Source organism: Sorex fumeus, unplaced genomic scaffold (genome assembly GCF_029834395.1).
Source record: "Sorex fumeus unplaced genomic scaffold, SorFum_2.1 ptg000007l, whole genome shotgun sequence".
Taxonomy (NCBI): domain Eukaryota; kingdom Metazoa; phylum Chordata; class Mammalia; order Eulipotyphla; family Soricidae; genus Sorex; species Sorex fumeus.
Genome location: NW_026606064.1, coordinates 20,930,576 through 20,938,022, shown reverse-complemented (window position 1 = coordinate 20,938,022; position 7,447 = coordinate 20,930,576). Strand labels below are relative to the sequence as shown.

At 38.5% G+C, this 7,447-nt stretch overlaps 1 protein-coding gene across 1 annotated transcript in view; it reads left to right on the top strand.

Moving 5' to 3' along the window:
• Nucleotides 1-243: 243 nt before the first annotated feature.
• Nucleotides 244-7,447, top strand: part of EHF (ETS homologous factor) — a 40,128-nt gene continuing 32,924 nt past the window's right edge. The window contains exon 1 of the mRNA XM_056137639.1: nt 244-348. The gene's annotated coding sequence lies outside the window, so the exon portion shown is untranslated. The remainder of the gene's footprint in view (nt 349-7,447) is intronic.

Below are 7,447 nucleotides of genomic sequence, written 5' to 3'. Positions count from 1 at the left end.
TAACCTGGTTAGACCTGTTTTGTTTGAACACTAACCGTGTGAGTTGGCCAAATGCAAATGAGCCAATGTTTGTAATCCTTTATTTTATTTTTTTAAAGGGCCCGGTGGCCAATCAGAAGAGGGGGAAGTGACTTAGGGAATTCCCGGTTGGTGGCTTATTGCTTAACATCCTACAAAATGATTTAAAATTATTGTCATATGCATTTATCTTCACTCTGATGAGGGCTCAGGCGTGATAGCTCCCCTGTCTCCCCATTCCCGAAGGAGCTGGCGAGCCTGCTGTCTGCTGCCTGCCCCCCATTAGCCACAGCTATTGGATTTCCCACCCAGAATCTTTAGGTAAATGAGGTAAGTCCTTATTTTTAAACCTTCTTTTGAAGCTGGAATTCAACCAACTGAGTGGAAAGAGAAACCTACCTGAAGCAGACAGGTGAAAATAAAACAGCCTCCCGGAGGTGGCTGGCAGGAAGGGAAGTGCCTCACCTGTGTTCACATTACTCGAATCTTCTCAGAATTTGATTCGGGAGGCCAGCTAGCCTACTTTGGATGCCATTTGTGAATTTGGTGCATTGCGTCTGGAATTGCCATCCCTGTGTATTTCAAAGCCCCATGGTTTCCTTCTACCTGTGCGACAAAGCCTTCCTCCTGGATTGATTCCGACTTTACCAAATAGGCTGCCAGAGAGAGAGAGGTGCCTGGATCTAGGTCAGGGAAGAACTTGTAAGCTGCATAGCTGTTGGGGCTCCGAGCACATGTTGTCACTTTCTTGAAATTTTTTTTCTTTTCTTTTTTTTTTTGTTGGTAACATTTCTGACTCATTAGTTATATGGAAAGGCAGATTCATCTTTGGTATGTTCCGGGGTCAGAAAATGGCTGTAACAGATAAAGGTAGATGATATTCACACTCAAAATAATGGTCAGGCAGCCTTGATAGATGAGGGTCCTGGGGAGAACCTAGAAATGGTTTTGTCCAGATAGAGAAATAACAAAACAAATCAAAACACAATTTGGTTTGAGTCTCGCCATATCACAAAGGCACGAACCAACCCTTCCTTTGTTCCATAATGTGACACTAGGCCCATACAACATATGTGAGTCAGCAGCAACAAATGCTATCTAACACAAGGACTCTTCTGATTTTGTTTGGACACTGTGGAGAGATGTTGGGCTCAAGATGGACAGAATTGGAAGGAGTGTGGTAGCAATATTCATGTTGGTAAATAATAGCACTGAGTGAAGGCGAACGACATTTTCACTACTGACTTTGCAGAGTTCGTATATTCCCAGTATTGTGGGAGCATGTGTCTCTTTAAGGGAAAGCTTAAGATTCTGTGAGACTGAGTTCACAGGTGTCTCTACTGGTTATCTGACTGACCTTAGTAACAGAAAGAAAGCGAGAGAATGTTTGGATGCATACTGAGAATTTCCTGGTTTAAGATCTAGTTCAGGACAGGCTCTATATGCACGAGTGTGCAAATGTATGCACATAAAACGTTTTGATGTATAAAAGGGTATAGCTGGTGGTCATGGGTACTTGTGTGCTTATTAATTCCCCCCAGGTCATGGGGAAAGTTGATTTCCAACAGTAGAGGAAAAAAATCATGCTATTATAAAGAACTTTATAATATGAACTTATAAAAGAACTTTATTATGAATAAGCATGTTATCAGAAAAGGCTCTGAAGAGATTTTAAGTATGGCTTTAATTGAAGTTTATGACATTTGGAGTTTGCAGAAGTTTGTCCTGTTTTTGAGACCTTAGATTCTGAAACTATAAACTAAATCATTCATAGTTAACTTCATAATCTTTTAATCTAAAATCAGGTAGGATTATTTCCCCAGTATTCACTAATGGGTCTTGTAAATAGATTTTAAATAATTATGATGATAAAACATAAAATGAAGGCTATTTGGGAACCTGTGATTCTATGTGAAAAAAAACTGATAAATATAGTAAAGACAAACTTTCTCCATACTTCCGAAGTATTTTACAGGGGCTTTTAAAAAGGAAAGTAACTTTGAGGAAATATTTGTTCTTGAGTTCTCACACTTTACTCTTCAAGATGGCGGGACTACTCAGGACTTTTAAAGGTGGCTATGGATAAAGGCAATACCTTTGATCCAAGTCCCTTACATGTGAAATGTATCAGATTCATATACATATATACATATATATACACATACACACATACATATATAATATGTGTGTGATATCTTGTAATAAGGTAACTACATATTAAATGCAAACAACTCTGGATATTTTTCATTTTCTAATATATAGTGAGCTTCCTCAAATGGGAGGATCTTGAGTCTTGCTGGACCTCTGAAAGGTCCTACATTCACACTCACGAGTCCATGTTTCTCCTCTTAATTCTACTCTTCTTATTTGACCAGATTTTCCCAGATTCTCTTTCAAAATCTTTTTGACTTCCTGAGAGACAGAAAATGAAATGGAGAGGTTAAAACATTTACTAAACAGCATTCAATTAACTAATTGGAAACTGGAAGGAACTGGTATCAGATCTCAGGTCAGAATGTTAGTGCATTTGACCAAAGTTCAGTTCTAAGAAATAGAATATGGGTTTCTGAAATCTTGCAATGCTTTTTCTTTTTTCCTCTTCATTCATCACACTCCCAACTTCAAAATTCAGAGATATTTAGAGTGGGTTATATGTTTCAGATTATCTTGCTTTCTGAAATCCTATGTAATAGTCCTACTTGACACTTAAAATGTCAAGCACAGAAATGGAAATTTAGATTATGGAAATACTATTCCTTCTTTCTTCGTCCCTTAGAAGGAATTATGTCTAAATCCTTTAAAACAGATCTAGTTTTCAAAGACTTCTGGGAGGTGAGGTGGGTTGGATACTAAGAATGTCATGGTAGAAACTGCTACGTCACTTGAGAAGCTACAGTTTAAGAGACCAAACCTAATTTTAGAACTTGTTTTTCAGTGCTACCTCTTTGCTGCTGTTTCAGTCCATTTGTCTTGTTAAGATTGCTCTCTGGTAGTTCTGAAGGGACAAACATTTTTGCTATGAAGCATTGCCTCCCTTAGCGGCTTGTTGTTTGAGACCATAGAGTCTCACCCTGGCTCTGTCACTGGTAACTGGGCGAGACGGGTGGCTTTCAGCTTGGGTAAGTAGAATCTGCCACGGAGAGTATCATCTGAAACATGGGCAGGAAAGCCTTGTCTAGAAGAACATTTGACCATGTTTTTTTTTTTTTTAAATTTGTTGCTGAATAATTGGAGGAACAGGGGGAAAGAATTTTTAATTCAATTTTTAAGTAATGTAATTCAAAATAAACATTTTGCTCTAAGGAGCAGGTCATTATGCTCTTATTAGAAATGTCAGAGATATATTAAACGTTAAAGTAGTCAGGATTTTAAAGGGTCAGATTATTAGTTTTCTACAAAAACAAAAATATGGGAGGAAAGAGGGTTCTATTCTGGGGACTCATTTGGACAGGATTATATTCAAGTTGCAGGAAACTGAAGCAGAAAGTTCATAGCTATTTGATAAAAGCAACAACAACAATAACAACTATTTGACTTTAACGTGGGGAAAATATTTCTTTAAGAATCTCCCATGAGGAATTCCAGAATCATACTTTTGCGTGACTGGAGCGGTGTGAACAAGGCAACGTGAAGGACAATGTCCCAAATCAGTAACTAGGAGACCTGGTTTTCTCTCTCTACCAAATCTCTGTACCCACAATCTACCTGTCTGCATGTTTGTATCCAAACCTGAACGAAAGACATTTCATTTTTATTATCTTTAAGATTCATTTAAACTTTCAGGTTCTGATGACTGGAGTGGGGAAAATCAGACTTGCTGAGAGGTCAGCAGAATTCACTTAAAATCTATGAAAATTGAGGAAGGGATGGAAGATGTCTTCCTATGAATGAGATAAGGGGAAATCAGTTGAAGTTTTTAAATGGCATCCAGGGGTCTTGGAACTTTGGCTAAAGAACACAGTTGCTAGAGGTACTGCATCGGTACACCTGGAGACTTATTAAGAGGTTTAGGAGTTTCTATGACATTATCCTATCTCTAACAATTTGCCTCATGTGTCCGAAGTTGGAGGTAGTGTAGAAATGGAAAAATACAATTGCTTTGTACCACAGGAAAGAGTTGGTATCTAAGAGAATACTAATAAATTATTTTATAAAGCACCAAAGCAAACTTCTTAGAAGTGAACATTAGGTTGCTTGCTGCGTCCACTCAGTTTGTATGATGCTGATCATCTTGCCTGACTATCCATGAATTATTGGTAGATCCAATGGATTCAACTCACTTTTCCTTGAGGACTACTACTCTAGGGGAACTACTCCCAGTGGTTGTGCCTCTGGGAGACAGCTTAGATAATGTAATCTTCCCAGAGGGACTCAACTCATATCTGGAGCAATCAGAGCTTTCAACAGGGTCAAGCAGGGTGGCCCATTTAAAGAGGCTCCCAGGGTTTTAATTGGCCTTGTTTTTAAAAAGACACCCTGTAAAAATACTCCTTTGAAAATTGATTTCACTAGCACCTAACCACACTCTGTCTTCAGTTTGTTTTATAGGGCTGGGCTCCTTGTTCTGGTTCAATGGATTTACATTATCTCTTTTCTCCAATCTTTACTCACACCCTGGCCCTCCGAGCCTCTTTCCCTTCCTTTTTCAGAAGCATCTTAATCCTTATTAAGAGTCTCTGCCTACATCTGTTTTTTAAAAAAAGGTAGCTGGGACTGGGGAGATAGCTCAACGCATAGTTTCTGAGCACTATCAGGAATAACCCCCAAGTACTAAATCAGGAGTAGCCCCTGAGTACCACCAGTTGTGGCCCCCAAACCAAGCCAAATTAAAACCAGAACTCAAACAAAACCAGTAATATCAATACATCTAAAACATTTTTTCAATGTAGACAAAGTTTCTAAAATATCAATTACACTCTCTTGGTTTTTAGGCTGATAAATCATCTCATCAACCTTACATCCTTTTTTTGGGGGGGGGGGGGGAGTGGTTTGTGGCCATAATCAGAAGTACACAGAGCTTACTCCTGGCTCTGTCCTCAGCAGTCACTCCTGACAGGGCTTGGGGGACCAGGGTTGGATGCATGTAAAGCAAGTGCCTTAACCTCTGTACTATCTCTCTGGCCCCAATCACACTATTTTAACAGAATTATTCATTTTTGTTTTTTATGACCTTGAGTCAGCAGCATAATCTTTGTTGTTCTGTTGTAATTGTGGTCTTACTCAAGATCATAGGCACAAAATAAGCAATATCAGGGCATGGGACCTAATTAGTACAGTTTTAGATTCCAGAAATTTTAATCAACCTGTCAGTTCTTTGGGCTTTTATTAGAATAGAAATAGAATAGAATAGAAAAATATTTTTACTTTTTATATTTGACAATAGAACTCAGAGAATATGATTGATATTATTTCTAGATATTATTACAGGAGTCCTCTTAGGAACATTTAAAAAATTCCTTAAATAGGGCTAATGATATATTTTAGTATATATGAAGAAGGTGGAGTCTAGAGGGGATATCTTTGTCCAAGACTTCTTTTGTTCTTACCTTAGACTTTAGTTTCAGACCCAATTCAACCTCTGTCTCATTAGAAAATCAGGGAGCATTTAGCTCACCTTTTCCCATCTTAACTACATTGTCAAGAAGCAATGGAACTGATAAATAGATAAATAGACTTTAGCTGCTGTGTATGTGAAGGGGTGGGTGTGAGCTTTCTGTTTTGTTTTGTTTGGGGGACAGCCTCTATTGTGTTCAGGGCTACTCCTTGCTCTGTACTTGAGGGTTGCTTCTGACAGTGCTCACTTTTAGGTTTGGTGGTCAGAGGTTCATATAGTGCTAGGGATTGAATTCAGTCTGATTGCATGCAAAGTATGATCTCGGTCCTTTGACCTATCTCTCCAGCCGGCTGTGAATTTTCACTGCCTGGAAGCAGTTGGAATATGGTGCAAAGAATATTGGGTTTCGAGTTAGGCCGAATATTTGAGGCTGGGTTCACGTTTGGATCACTGGGTAGTTGAATGGCTTTAGGTGAATTATGTAAGCTCTAGAATAAAATTTCCTCATCTGGAAAATGGGGTTAATAGCACCTATTGCACAGGGCTGTTGTAAGGATTAAATGAGACAAAGAATCTGAAAGATCCTGGAAGAATGCTTGTGAGAAGGGAGCAAAAATGAAAGCACTTGCCGTGCATACAGATGAACCCCCACTCCCTCACTGGATTTCCAGCACTGTGTATGGTTCCCCCCAAAACTGCCAAAAGTGATCCCTGAAGACAGAAGCAAGAGTAAGCCCGTGTACTACCTATGGTGACTCCAACCCTTGTTTAAAAAAATACTTGTCATTAAGTGATTAGTAATTTGTGGAATGGAAATTGATAAAAATACCACAATCATCTTATTTAAACATTTTTATTATGATGATTTTAGTTTGGGGATCACACCTGGCAATGCTTAGGAGTTACTCCTGGTTTTGTGCTCAGGAATTATACCTGGTGGTACTCAGAGAACCATGTGGGATACTGGGGGTTTAACCTTGATCAGACATGTGCAAGGCAAGTGCTTTACCTGCTGTACTATCTCTCCAGGCACTCAATCATTCTATTTTTGGCAAGTCCATATTGGATAGGACTAGATTGTTTTTTTAAATGATTGACATTGGTTCTGTAGTGTGATCTTGGGGAAAAAATTATTAGGGATTTTGCTTGGAATCCATCAGAAGTATGTCAACCATATCAATGGGGGGAATCTCCAAATTGGCCTCCCTGTTTTTAACTGGCTGTAAGTGATAAGACATAGGAAATCTAAGCAATACTGGGAAAAGCATACCACTTTTTTTTTAGCATGCCTTTCTGGCTGGTATGTAGGGCCTCCAGAGAAAACTGATCCCTCTTCTTGTCAGTTATTATAACAACTGCAATATCATGTCCTGTTGCCAGTCCCTATAATTCTTGACAGTCTCTCCTAATCACAGCCATAGAGGCATTAAGTTGAGCATTCTTGAGAAAAAGTTTCTACTCATTTTATCAAAACATTGTAGGCCCTTCCTCTTGATAAATTGTTCAAATGAGGTTACTGGAAGTGATTCTTAGGAGTTATTTGAAAGGAGCAAGAAATCGATGCTGTATAAAAGCAAGGGTTCGTAGCATAGGATCCAAGGGTCTTCTAGCTTTTATGGAGAGAATTCAGGAGGATTGTAAACTTGGATGTGAAAAAATCACTTTTTAATTTTTTGTAATTTTTGGTAAACTGACTAAAATTTAATGTCTCTTACAATATGAAGGTAGGCAAAACACCACAGCAGCAGTAGCTGTGGCCATGACTGTCATCACAGAAATTGTAGAAATTTTTATATCATGTCACACTTGCTATAGATGTCTTAAATCATTGACTTTTATCACTCTTTTGATATCAAACACTTTATTTATTGTGTA